Consider the following 14598-nt stretch of genomic DNA (forward strand, 5'->3'; position numbering starts at 1 on the left):
GCAAATACCATCTGGACCAAAAAGCATTCAGAAAACCATTCTATGTAAGAAGGTGGCAACTGTCCAAACTCCGGCCAGTCACTGCACCCTGACCTCAATGGTCAGTATCTGTAGGCTGGTAGACTTGTCCCCTATAAGCCACATGAAAACATGGGTGTGACCATTCAGATACATAGGAAAATCTGGGCTGGGGAAAGAGTGGAGTTTGAGCCTGAGGCCATTAAACAGTTGTCAGTTCCAAAGGGCTATATATAATATTGTGCTCCTGATCGTTCTTGACATGTTTTCCAGGGAACAGATTCATCTGCTTTTGGGTATTGTGGATATACAAATGAAGTTCTCTCCTACCCTCATAAGACTCAAACACCTCATGAAGGGTATTTTTATAGAATAAAGTCTCATGGACTGCTCACTGGTCCTCTCAGGAGGCAGACATTGCTCCTGTCCTTTGATACAGAATTGTGGCATTGGTAGGATTAGTCGTGAGATCCTGGCACACAAGCCTGGCACAAAAAGGGGTCCACAGTACATGTGAATGACAACAGAGCACACAATGAATTTCTCTGCAAGGTCCTGGCTAGGAAAGCTGAAAAGCTACACTGAAGTTGATCTGCCTGGTATTTTCTTTCAGAATATGTATTTAGGTGTTTGTTGAAACTAAACATGAAGTGTTGAAAATTAGTCTGCAAGTGCCTTGTGGCTCCCTGTTCTAGGGAGATGAAGACTGGACCTGAATGGTGATTTCATCAAGTGGTTTCTTGATGATAAGATCCACATAATAGGAATCCACGACGTTTCCTTCAAAGGCAGTGATGAAGCAGATTCCGACCCCTTTCATGGTCAATTTGCCACTGAACTTTGTTAAATGGAAAGCCAGAAAGAAAGCTTTATCTTTTTTCAACTTCATTTCCAGATTTTTCATTTTTCTTCAAAAGTTCATAGGGTTCTAGGATAGTGATGGGTATTCTGGTTGAGCACATCATTAATGCTTAACAAATATCAGGCAAACATAAAAGTTGCATGGGAATGCTTTGGAATTATCAGGCACAGTGGCTTCATATAGTTGCACTTTAATCTTCAATTCATCCTGAAGTTTTCTCAGTTTGAGGATCTTCACTTCCAAGATGGTTTCTGTATTCTGCTGTCCCTGGTGTCTGTTTTGTTGCCTGGCTTATCTCTGATCATAAACCTCCAGTCCTTCAGGCTGATATAAAACACTATGTTTCTGGTAGGCTGCTGTTAGTTCTTTGAAACCCAAAGATTCCTTTGTTTGTTTGTTTTGAAGATACCTAGAGTAGATTACAGTGAATGTTCTGGAAATTCCTTGCTTTCAGTGCCATATGCTATTATTATAGGTACTGTTAGTCCCATCTTAGAAAAGAATATCTGCAGGGATTGTCAAAGCTAACAAGACAGTGGATAAGTGTCAAGAAGATTTTTCAGCTAGATCTTTGAGACTCCACACACCCTTTTGTCCCCTATGTGCCACCTCTCAGGCCAATCAAGCAATGCTGATGTTGTTTTTATGTGAGTCTGATTTCTCAGTCCACTGGCTAAGTCACACTATCCTAGGCTCTCAGAACCAAATAAACCAGTATTCCCATCAAGAGCACCTTCAAAACTAGGAGTTTATTCTCATGAAGGTTTTGTAGAAATAAGAAAGTTGGAATATGAGTTAATAATCATTTATACAGAATGTTTTTATAATAATTACATATATGCATACATCCCTATACATACATATGCATATACATATGTATGTATGTGTGTGTGTGTGTGTATATATATATATACATACATTATTTTTTTCAATGTCTGTCTCCTCTGTAAATTGAGTAAGTTGAAGTAGATATCTCCAAGATGTCTTCTAGCCATAATATTTTGTTTTTCTGCATTTATTTTTTTCAGAATTGCCATTATCAAGTACAAAAATGTGAAAGGTTGAGTTCTGAACCATCAAAATCTGAAGGAAGAAAGTCATCAAAATAGTTTCCATAGGTCTGCAATTTCCCTATATTTTCTCCAGTTCTATGGTACCTCTCTTGTTTCTCAATAATTCCTTGATGACAATAAGGTCTTGTGAAGTAGAACTGGAAGGGACCACCTAATCTATCTAACTCCTCAAGTTCAACAACTATTTGAGCATCACAGAGTTAATAGAAGAGCCTGTAATGAAACCAATGCCCTTACTATACCACATTCTTGACAAAGGCTTAGCCATCACATCCCCTAACAACTTTCTAGGGGAAACCAGGTATGTGTTTCATCTCGTCAGCAACATGGGCATTTCTGTTGTCTAGTTTTCATTGTAAGCCTCAGACCATACTAGACTTTGTTCTTGAGAAACATCTGTGTAAGCTTCTTCCACTATAATTATTTTCCTCAGTTACCTGAATTTGTTTTAACTTCCTACACTGTTAAAATCTGAGCTCATTGATGAGTATTCCCATACAGTTACACTAGTCTCTTGGCTTTCCTGCCTTCCTTTAAGAAATATTTCAAATCCCACACTCTGTAAGAGGCCTTTCCTATTCCTTTTAATGCTAATAACTTTAGTGACTTTTCTTTAAGGTTACTTTAGTGAGTTCCCTTTAAGATTACTTTCAATATATTCAGCAGATTTTTAAAATAATATGTTTGCGTGCTCTTTCTCTTATTAGAATGTGAACTCCTTGAGAGCAGGGGCTATCTACCCTTCCCCCTTAAGCACACAATTCCAGCTTAATAAATGCTTGTTGACTTTAACCATTTCTTTAATTTTCTTGCGTTTAAATGAATTCGCTTCAACAAACATTTTTAAAGAAACTATTTCTGGATCAAGCATTTGAGAAAGGTACAAAATAGCATTTGCCCTCAAGAAATTTGCATTTTACTAGAATCAGAATTGGTGCATTCCTTTGGAATCACCTATAACTTCATAGTCTTCTATCTTCTAAGATCCTATTTCAAATCCTGGTCTTGGAATTACGCTATTCTAAAGCTAAGGATACATCAGACTTTCTCCAGCATGCTCATCATTATTTATTCACAACTTCTACAGTGACTTGGTTACATCTTTCCAACTTTCCTGTTACTTCTACCAAGGGAACCAATTCCTTATTGTTGGTTAAAATTGTGTTCAGAGAAACACTAAAAGCAACCTAGTCTTCCTAGTTAAGGTAGAATGTTCCATAAAACAATCCTGCAAAGTAAGGATTGTAAATATCATTGTTGTTGTTCAATCGTGTCTAACTTTTTATAACCTCATTTGGCATCTTCTTGACAAAGATTCTGGAGTGGTTTTCTATTTCCTTTTCTAGATCATTTTACAGATGAGGAAACTGAGGCAAACAAGGTTAAATGACTTGCCCAGGATTACATAACTAATTAGTGTCTGAGGTCAGATTTGAACTCCAGTTTTCCTGACTCCATGCCTGGTGCTCTATCCACTGTACCACCAGGCTGCCCTGTAAATATTATTACCACCATTTCACAATAGAGTAAAATGAAGTTCAGAAAGAGGTGAAAATTCTTGCCTGTGGTTGCAGAGAAAAAGGTGGTAAGTGTCAAATCCTAACTTTTTTGTCACCAAATTTCATGTTCTTTTCATGGAATGATGTTGCTTCTCCACATGTAGCAGATTTTCTTTTTTAGTTTTCCTACTTCAGTTTAATATGCATATCTACTGATGCTAAGTTATGGAAAATCAAAGAGTAAGTGGTTTCCATAGGTTGGGGAATTCCCCTTGCCAATGCAAAGCTTCTGTGATTTAAGATAATTATAGGGAGTTGCCTGGGACACATTAAGATTAAGTGACTTGCTTAAGCTTATACAGCTAGTATCAGAAGTGGGATTTGAATCTAGGTCTTACTGACTCTAAGTCCAGCATTCTGTCCACTAGGTCTCTCTTTCTCTTATCTCTATAACTATAGACAATAATGTCAATATGAAAGATCCAGATGCAAAGTCCTGTAATAACAATGTATGATAGGTAGAGAAGTATATAGATACCCAGTTCATCTAAGAAGGAGAAGTTGACTGTGTATTCACGGACAGTCAATTTGAACATTTTGACATAAATGCTTGACTGGTGACTTTGTATTTGGATGTGGCTGGAACATTTGGACCTACAGATCTTGCTATTGAGAAAGGTTAGTAACTGACCTGGGTGGCCATTTGTCATTCCTCTGGCATGTTCTAGCCACTCACTCTCCTGAGCTTGCTTGTTAAGGAAGTGCCTAAGTGAAGGCAGCTCTTTCTACCCTAGTCTGTCATGTCAGGAGAGGCTTCAGAAGTTCTCTATGTGTGTGTGTATGTATATCTATACACATATGTATATACATGTATATATACATATATATGCATGTGTATATATGTATACATGTATGGACGGATGGATGTATTTTTCCTATATTTTGTACCATGTGTTACTTACTATGTTGTTGCAAGTACTTCTATATACAATACAGGAAGTTCCTAAGGATAATAGGCATCTTCTTCCCTGGCTGTTTGGAAGCTCTTTTACCTTAACAAAAACATGAATTCAAGAATTCTCAAATTTGCTATTACGCAGAGAATCTCCCCTTATTTATCCAGGAGGTAGAGTTTAGAAATTCAGGATCCAGTAATGCTCCTCCCAGGCAAAAAGAATAAAAGCCCATTTGTCTATATGTTTCTGTCCTAAGGAAACCATTAATGGCTCCCCAGAGTGGAGGAGACTGTGTGAATGAACAGATTGCACCCATCTTCAGGACACCCAGTTCTGCTCTTACCTCTGCTCTGTCCCTGTCCTCTGAAAAAGTAAAAAAAAAAAAAAAGTAAAAAAATATTTGACTGTATAATTTATCCCTTTTTATGTGTGCAGCAAAAATAATGGCCTCTAGACAGCCAGATGCCATAGTGGATAGAACGCTGGACCCAGAATCAGGAAAACCTGAATTCATATCCAGCCTCAGATACTTACTGTGTGACCCTGTTGGGCAAGTCATTTAATCTCTGTCTGCCTTTTTTCCTCAAGTATAAAATGGCAATCATAATAGTACAGGTCGTTATTGAGGATACAATAAGGTAATATCGCTAAAGTGCTTAGCACAATGCCCGCCATATAGTAGACATTTAATAAATGTTTGTTTTCCTCCTCCCTCTTCCTCCAATATACCACAGTTTCAATTTATCCCTAGTTAATGAGATATAATCAAAGTCCCAAAGACCCACTAACTCCATAGTTCAGCAAGAACAGGGAAGTTTCCTCATATCTGGGCCACCCCCCTCCACCATGTATACTTTAAATGAAAAGTTTTCTTTTATTAATCCTTTTCATAGATTTATCTGAGTAAATGCTTTGCGAATATACAACTGTGTGCTGTGTATGGATATAGAAAGATGTCATTATTTTTAAAAATAGACATTTAGTTACTTGAACACTTCACAGATTGGTGAATTTATTAGTATAAAGGCTCATTCCACTCCCATAAGTCATCCTCCCTCTACTCCCTCCTTCACTGTGAAAAGAATGGATTAGTAAAAGGTTTTCATGGGTATTTGTGACAATCATCCCCTGGTTGTCAACCATCTGGTGATGGACCTCTCTAAACATAACTTCACTGCTCCTCAGACATCATTCACTTCATTTCTTGAAGTCTTTTGCAATCATACTGTGTCCATCTCCTGGAAATTACTTTCTATTTATTTTTTTAATATTTTATATATATATTTGCCTTGTTTAATATTATCTACATTCCTAAGTTATCGAACTCTGAAATTATGCCCACATGACAGGTCCCTCAGTCTAATTCTAGCTGTTTGCTTCTCCCCTGTACCCTGAATAACAAGAATTCTCTCAAAGGAAATAGTAGAAAAGAGAGAAAACTTAACTCAGGATGCTAGATTCCAGAACTTTTATTCTTCTCTTTCCATCTCATGTTTTCCTATTCCAGAGACCTCGCCCTTCAAGATAGTAGCCTTTCCCTGTCTTCCTCCCCAGACCTATTCACCTGAAACTCAATTAGGAAGAAAAATTATAATAATTAGTGATACTCTGTCAGCTTCCTTTCTTCCTCAAAATATAGAGAGATAGATAGATAGAATTCACTATTATCACCTCCAGTCTTCAGCTAAAAAATAAATTCAGGGCACATAACAGTGCCACAGAAGCATGAGTTACTTTGGTACTTTCTGACTATCATACATGCACTATACATCACTGGGTGATGTTGGGTCCCTGGGGTACTAATAATAGAATCAGGAGATCTGGACTCCTCTCTCAAAGATCCCTCTTATCAACTTTATGATTTGGAGCAAATTACTACCCCTTTTCTAGCCCCAGTTTCCCCATCCAGAAGAGGGGTCTGACTGTGTGATTTTAACCCATCTTCATAATCCTATCATTCTATGGCAATTTAGCAGATCAATAAATTAAGACATAACAATTAACTCTATATTTAAATATTTTGGGGGAGAATAGGAGAGGGAACGACCGATTTCATTTTCCCTTCATTTTGCTCATGTCATTATCTTTTTTAATTAACGTTCCCTGATCATGCCCAGTGTCAAATGGATTTGTGGGACATAGAGAGGGCCTGCTGTGGGTTAAGCCAAGGCTTCCAATTCTGAAGTTCTGAAGATCATCTGTGGTTTTTATTTCTCATTTCCTCAGCACACCCGTCTCTCTACATTTAGTTGAAGCGTTCTAACACACAAGTCCTGACACCTAAGGGTATGTTTGCAAAAAAATGTGCACGCCATATGCACACCTAACATAGTGCAGAGCACATGAACACTCGATGGGCTGCAGATCAGTGGGGCCAACTTTTTTTTTCTTTTTCTATTCCCTAACATCTTGCATACAAATTACATTCCAAACACTTCGCAGAGTTCAATAATCCCCAAATGCCTGTAGCTTATTTCATTATGCTTTATTCAGTGCTTAAAAGGCAGAGGATTCCATATGATGCCAGGAACAGTTTAGCAGCATCAGGCTTTATTAGGCTGAAGAGTTTTCAAAGAAATAGATTTCTGCATTTCCTTTGTTATAGGGTTCACATGTTTTGCTAAGAACAGTCTTAGGAGTGCCTTGCTAATACTTTTCCTCACCTGTGATGAGACCTATAGACATTGCTTTGCTGGTATTTATTTAAAAGAAAAAGTGGATTGGAATATACTATGGTGTAGAAAAAAGAGCAACACATGGAAGGCAAAAGATCTGGGTTCTAGTCCCCTCCCTATTTATGAGCTATGTCATTTAGAGAAGAGGCAGCTCGGTGGTACAGTGGATAGAGTGCTGGGCTAGGAATCACAAAGACCTGACTTTCAATGTGGCCTCAGACACTTACCAGCTGTATGACCTTGGACAAGTCTCTTAACCCCATTTACCTCATCTGTAAAATGAGCTAGCGAAAGAAGTAACAAACTACTCTAGAATCTTTGCCAAGAAAACCCAAAATGGAATCATGAAAAGTGGGACATGACTGGAACTACTGAACAACAATCTAGGGAAAGTCATTTAACTATCCTGGGCCTCAGTTGGTTAATCTTCAAAATGGGGATGAAAATGCCCTATGTAGATAAGGTCAGAGTTTGGAGGAGATGATCTCTGAGGATTCTTTATGTTCTACAACATATTCTATGTATGATACCATCAATTATCACAGCTATATCTTATTGCTTCCCTTTGTGAGAAAGAGCCAACCAATTACAATTCATGTTTATTTTCAGAACTTGTTGACTTGACAAAAGAGAACATAGTGTAGTGGTTAGGAAGCAACCCTCTGAGTCTTGCTCAGTCAATTTTATTATGTGCTGGACACTCTCCTAAATATGGAGGAGACAAGCAAAAAGAAAAGAGACCCAACTCTTTTTGTGTTGACCAAGAACTGAAAATTGAGGAGATCAATTGGGGAATGACTGAACAAGTTGTGGTGTATGAATGTAATGGCATAGTATTGTGCTATAAGAAATGATGAATAGGTGGACTTCAGAAAATCCTGGAAAGACTTATATGAACTGATGCTGAGTTGCCAGGCCTAGAGGCCTGAGGGCTACCCGAGTCTTCTTACCTTACCTCTCGCAGGTCTTCGGCTGGCCAAACCAGATAGTCGTATGAGAGAAGAGACCTCCCAGAGTCGAACAAGGGTTAAGCTTTTATTCAGGGTCCTGGTTACAAGTGCAGGGGAATTCTTCCTTAGGAGGGAGCGAGGAATCTCCCAAGGAGGCAAAGATCTTACAATAAGAGATTGGAAGTAGAAGTGTAAGTGGGGAGAGAGGGGGAGGGGAGAGAGGAAAGAGGAAATGCGGAGCCTTGTCCACACACGTGGCCCCTCCGCCCAAGAGAGCTTTCAGGCTTTCCTGACCCTACTTAAGCTCTCCCATCGCGTAGTTTACACGTCAATACCGAGCCTGTTAGGTAACAATAGGTGTGCCCAGATCCGGGACAATCTCGAGGGTGGGGAGAGCTCTCTCCCATCACGTTTCTCACGGGAAGAGGCGGAAATACACGAGATTGCTTGGTCTCACTCCTCGATTCCCTGGTGTTTATGGGGGGCCTCGTGAGAACTCTAAGATTTAGAAGTTCCCACCTTTACCCGCCCAAGGCTGTCCACATGGAATTGAGCTTCCAATCCCAGCACTGAGTGAAGACAGCAGAATCAGAAGAACATTGTTCACAGAAACAACTACAGTGCGTGAAGACTGATTTTGATAGACTTCTCAGTAATACAAGGATCCAAAACAATTCCAAAGGACTCATGACAGAAAATGCGATTCATATGTGGAGAAAGAACTATGAAGTCGTAATGCAGAGTGAAACAGACAATTTTCTTGTCTGTTTTATTTTTATTTTTTTCTTTCTTGTGGTTTGTCTCATTTGTTGTAATTCTTCTATGTCATGACTATTGTGAAAATGTGTTTAATAGGAATGTATGTGTAGAGCCCACATCAGATTGCAAGTCATCCTGGGGAGGGAGGAGGTGTAACATTTAAAACTTATGGAAATGAATGTTGAAAACTAAAACTAAACAAATTGAAAACTGTAAAAAAAAGAAAAAAAAAGAAAAATTAGCCCCCTAATCTCAAAGAGCATGTATTCTAATTGAGGAGACAACCTCTACTTCCAAAGTCATAGACAAAAAGTGGACAGAGTTGAAGGGTAGCCTAGAGGAACAGACACTAGCAACTTGGAGGACTTTCCTGTTCCAGGGACAAGTAGCCCAGCATGATGGTTCTGTGGAATATATGGAAGGTAGCAATCTGTGAGAAGACTGGAAAGACAGGAAGGCGTCAGGTTGAGAAGAGCTTTAAATGCCAAAGAGAGGATTTTATATTTGATCTTAGAATGAATAAGGAGCAACTGGAATTTATTGAGTCAAGCAAAGGTCAGCATACTACAGTGGCAGGCAAAATTCTGCTCACTGCCTGATTTTGTATAGTCTGTGAGCTGATAATAGGGTTTTTCTTTTTAACATTTATAAATACTATGAAACTTTATTTAAAAATATAAAAATCAACTATTCAAAAACAGGTCCTTGGGTAGATGTGTCCCTCAGGCCATTCTTTGCCAACCCCTAAAGTAGAGGATGACATGGTTGGACCTGTATATTAGGAAAGTCATTCTGATAAATGTGGGGAGGATGGATTAGAAAGGTGAAGGGCATATGAGGCAGGGAGACCTGTTGTTGGATGTGTGTTGGATGAGTCACATAACCTTGTAAGTGTCTGAGTCTGGATTTCAACTCAGGGTCCTCCTGACTTCAGACCCAGCACAATAACCACTGCACCACCTAGATGCCAAGCTAGCACAAACTGACAGGGATCTGTGAATGTTTCAAATCCCCATCACAGTAGTACACCCTCTGTTAATATTATCTAAATACCTTTTTAAAAAGTTATCAAAGAACTGAAGGGCCAATCTCTAGACACCTTAAACAGCAGATCAAACATAAATCTTTATGTTGTTGGTATGGCCCTATTATCTCCAACTTGGACTATTTTTAAAATGCAGCTGTGCTTACTGGTAAGCTATTTCCAGAAGGGTCAGGTTAGGTTAATTACCTCCATACAAAGTCATTGAGTTTGGTGGATACTCACTGGGATTTAAATGGCCTATCTTAACTTCTTTCACAGAAGTTGGAGGAGGGGAAGGAATAACTGATAATGCCTGACCTAAAATATTTTAGGTCAAAGTAATCTCCAAATTGTATGACATAGTGCTTTGGCCTTCCAATCAATTATGAATATTGAAATTCAAATCTTTCTCCTTTCACCTTCCAAATACTGGCTCTTCTTAAGACATCTCTGTTGCAATATTCATAGCATGTTCATTTATTCTCTCTGGTCCAGAATACAAACCACTTCTTAAAGTTCAAAATTTCAGCTCCTTTAAACCAAATCTCTAAATCTCATGACTCTTACGTTAATCCACAACATATACTATCTTTGCTACAGTACATGCTAAAAGGATTTGATTATGAAACAAATGGGATTCAATGCCTCTCTAAGTTGACTAAAGACTGGAGAAATATGTGGACATATTAGTAATTGATTCATTGGGAAGCTCCAAGTACTACTCCTGTATTAAACCATCAGAAAACAAAGTACTTGAACCATATTACCTAAGCCAATTGAAGAAATGTGGGGTTTTTTCGACTTATGATTCAGTGCTACGCCCTGTGTCTATAGAGAGACCTGAGAATAGAAGCACCTATTTATTTTTGTAACTGTCATTGGCATTATTGTCCTCTCTGAAGCTCAGTGTCCTTTAGAAAATCCTGCTTGAGTTTAGTGCCAAGAAAATACAAAGTTTACGTCTTTTTAGGATTCCTGTTGTCAAAACGAACAAACTATGTACCTCAACTTGTTTCCTTTGCTGCCTTGGCTGCCAGAAAATCTAGAATCAGATGTTTTGTGTAAGCATTGTAAACTGCAAATTCAGGAGAACATCCTGAGATCACTACTTTCCTCTGCTTTCTTTAATGACACTGTTACTTTTTTATCCTGAAATGTTTTATATAGTACTTGCTTTTAATATCTAAGGTTCCTCTAGACCTTTCAGGTGTAGATGTACACAAGACGAAAATAAAGTACTGAATTGTCTACCTTTCTTTTCAAGTGAACTCAATTTTCTTATGCCTTCCCTCTTCCTTAAAAGAAGGCTTAATTTGTGATTGCCTGAGAAAGAAGTACTATCTTTGTTCAGAAGCTTAAGACAGACATGAAATCAACTTAACATTGCTTAATACTAGGGGGTAAAAGCATAAATCACCCAACTGAGTTATTTCTTATATGCCTTCTAATACTAAGTATAATCTCTGAGGAGACAATTTATTAATTAAAGTGGAACTCCAAGAACCGGACCTTTAGAATTAGGTTCCTAGACATAATTCTTTGTATTATCATAAAGAGTACTCTTCTCCCCTTTCTTTTCCTTCCCTTCCCTTTCCTCTTTTTCTTTCCCTTCATTTTCTTTCTCCTCCCCTCTCCTCTCTTATCCTCTCCTCTTCTCTCAATCCTTATATCCAACTTGTTGCCAAAGACCTTTCAATTTTACCCTCATAATGTTTTCCACACATAACCCCTTCTATCCTCCGGCAAAGCCACCACCCTAGTGACGATTCTCTTTACCTTTTAAATGATAACTCTCTAAATGTTTGAAGAAAGCTATTGTCTCCTCTTCACCTTCTCAGCTTTATTCAGGAATTTCCCAATTCTTTTTCAATCAGTCCTCATAGGCCATAAACTCAAGGTTCTTCATCATCGTAGATACTTTTCTTTAGAAGCCTTGCAGCTTACCAGTGTCATTCCTAAAATGTAGCGTCCAGAATTTAAAATTATACACAGATGTGGTCAGACTTGAATGAAAAATAGAAGAACCTTCTTCTCCCAAAGTCTGGACTCTATTGTCTCTCATTCAGTCTAAGACTGCATTGATTTTTTTCTTGGCTCCCCTATCACACTATTTACTCAATGAATTTATAAGACATTAAATCCCTCAGACCCATGATCTTTTCTCCAGTCATTTCCACTCCATCTTCTACTTATGAAAATGCTTTTCTGAAGATAAGTTTTTAAATTTCTTCCCATTTAATTTGATGCAATATTCTAGCTTGTTAAGATTTTTTTTCTTATGGGTCCTTTCATCCAAACCAGTGCATTAGTGATTTCTCCTAGTTTTGTGTAGTTTAACTTTTGATAAGCATTGCATCAAATGCCTTTACGTAAGTTATTAATTTTTTTTTAAAAAGTACATAGTTAAGCATTGCTCCCTGTGCCATTCCACCAGAGGCCGTTTTCCAAACTGACATCACACTATTAATAAAAAAAAAAGTCAGCTTTAATAGTTTCTCTTACAGCAGCTATAGATGCTGCTACTATACCTTTAAGACACATTGAACTTTGAACAGTGAATGTTTTACTGCCACTCAGTAAAGAGACGGAGGGAGATTATGATTTTAAACTTTGTTCTATGAAGAGTCTAGGAGATGGAAAGTACTAACTGGTCTTCATAGAGAGATTAAGTTGTAACTGTCATCTGTGAATAGACTATTTTACTCTTATGGTATGAAACAGAGAGATTATGTTATGGTTAGAGGAAAGAAAAGAAGAAAATGAGTAGATTTTTTATAGAATTCTTTTATTGCAAAGAAACATTATAATGAGAATTCTTGAGAGATAGACAATTGTACATGGCAAATAACTCCAGTTTGTAAAATAAATAATATCTAGCTGAGAGGAGACCCAGAACTAATTGACTGACTGATGAGAGAGGTTATAACTTTAAAAATTAATAAGGACATAAACAGACCCCCTTGATTACGCTAAAACTCAGCATGATGAGAACGAATATGGTAACGAGTCAAATAATAAGCTGAGGGGTAACCACCTCGTATGTCCTTATGGACTACTGGTAAAGATGGTTTTCTTTCAACCCTAAGGAAAAAAATGTACTGTTATGGAGTTCCAACCATTTAAATTCACTAACTTATAATGTTGACTAGCCACCATCTCATTATTTTTTCACAAATAGCATGAAAGACTTTGTAAAATGTGTTCCTACAATAGAGATAAACTGTATTTATGTTATTCCCTCGATCTACCAGTTTAGCAACTCTGTCAAAAAAAATAAAGGCTACTCTGTGACCTGTTCTTGATTAAGCCATTCTGGCGTTACGCCACACCTGTTTCCTTTACCAGGTGTTCTCTAACCAATTCTTCAATAATACTATAATTTTTCCAGGGCTAGAAGTTAAGCTTACTGGCCAATAGCTTGCAGATTCTATTTTCTTCCCTTTGTGGAAAACAGGTACATTTGTCTGTCTCCAGTCCCACAATACCTTTCTTATTCTCATAACATTTCAATGATCACTAGCAGTTACTGTATAATCACATCGGCCAGTTCTTTCAGTATCCAAGGATACTACTCGTTTGGCTTTAGTGGCTTCAACTGATCCAGAGAAGCAAGGGGCTCTCTTACAATCTCCTGGCTTATCTTGAGTATCAACTCCCTACTAGACATTAGGTGCCATACTTTGCAATCTAATGATCATTCTCATTGAGGAAAAATAAGAAAAGAAAAGAAAGGAAGAGTTCAAGAGATCACCCCTTCTCTGTCCTCTGGTATAATTGTCTCATTCTTCCCCTGAAAAAGTGCCATTATGGTTTTTCTCTGATTCTTTTTTCCCGCAATATAACTTAACACCCCCCCCCCAAATCTTTGGTTAGTCTTAGCTATCTTCCCCAGTCTTATCCCCTTCTGAGCTTTAATAGTTTTGAAACCATTCTTCTGGTACAAAGGCATGATTTTTATTTATCTTGTGACTTGTCCTTGTTTCATCTTCTGTCTATAGATGCTTTTATAAAAGTTGCTTGGTTCATTCTGAAATACTCTCATTTTGCCTGTAAATTTAAATTCCTTTTCTTTATCATTCACAGACACCCAAAGGTTATTTTATCTCTCCTCACCTCACTGACAGCAAGCTCCTCTGTTTGCTTTAAGCTCTGGGCAACAGGGTTACTCTTAGCCATCGGCCAGGCTCTTCATTCTTTCAAACATTTGCTCTGCCTCAGTTACAGCAGGTGTTTAATACACACATTTTGATTGATTAAAGCTATTGTCGGATGGTCCTTACTCCCTCTTTTTGCCTGTGCAGCTCCTACTCATCCTTTAAATTTAGTTCAGATTTTTCCTCCATTAACTTCCATTCCCTTTTTTAGTGACCTTTCTCTTCAGATCTCACACAGTATTTCGTTTTGTAACTCCGAACATATTTATCATGCATATATTATAGCTATCCGTGTTATCCTCTCCTCCTTTTACTAGCTTGTAAACTCTGAGAGCAGATTGCATTTTGCTAACCAGTAACAGTGTTGTGTACCCAATAGATACTTAATTTTCTTTCGGTGAAAATATCAGTGACTATGGTATTTAAGGAAAACATATTTAGTTCACAGTTCATTTGAAGTTTCACATGACTTTTCTTGGGCTCTAATACTTTCTTTCTCACAAGCCCACAGAAGGACACAGTAGCCTGAAATGTAACAATCAGACAACCATTTGGGCTGCCCTGAAATACTGAAATGACACATTACCATTTCATGAAGCACTTGGTCTTTGAACGAGTTTCTCAGTAC

At 37.9% G+C, this 14598-nt stretch overlaps 1 pseudogene; it reads right to left on the reverse strand.

The window, feature by feature from the left end:
* Positions 1 to 220: 220 nt before the first annotated feature.
* On the reverse strand, positions 221 to 13992 carry LOC140499127 (centromere protein O-like; annotated as a pseudogene).
* Positions 13993 to 14598: the final 606 nt, after the last annotated feature.

Source organism: Notamacropus eugenii, chromosome 1, assembly GCF_028372415.1.
Source record: "Notamacropus eugenii isolate mMacEug1 chromosome 1, mMacEug1.pri_v2, whole genome shotgun sequence".
In the NCBI taxonomy this organism is placed as follows: Eukaryota; Metazoa; Chordata; class Mammalia; order Diprotodontia; family Macropodidae; genus Notamacropus; species Notamacropus eugenii.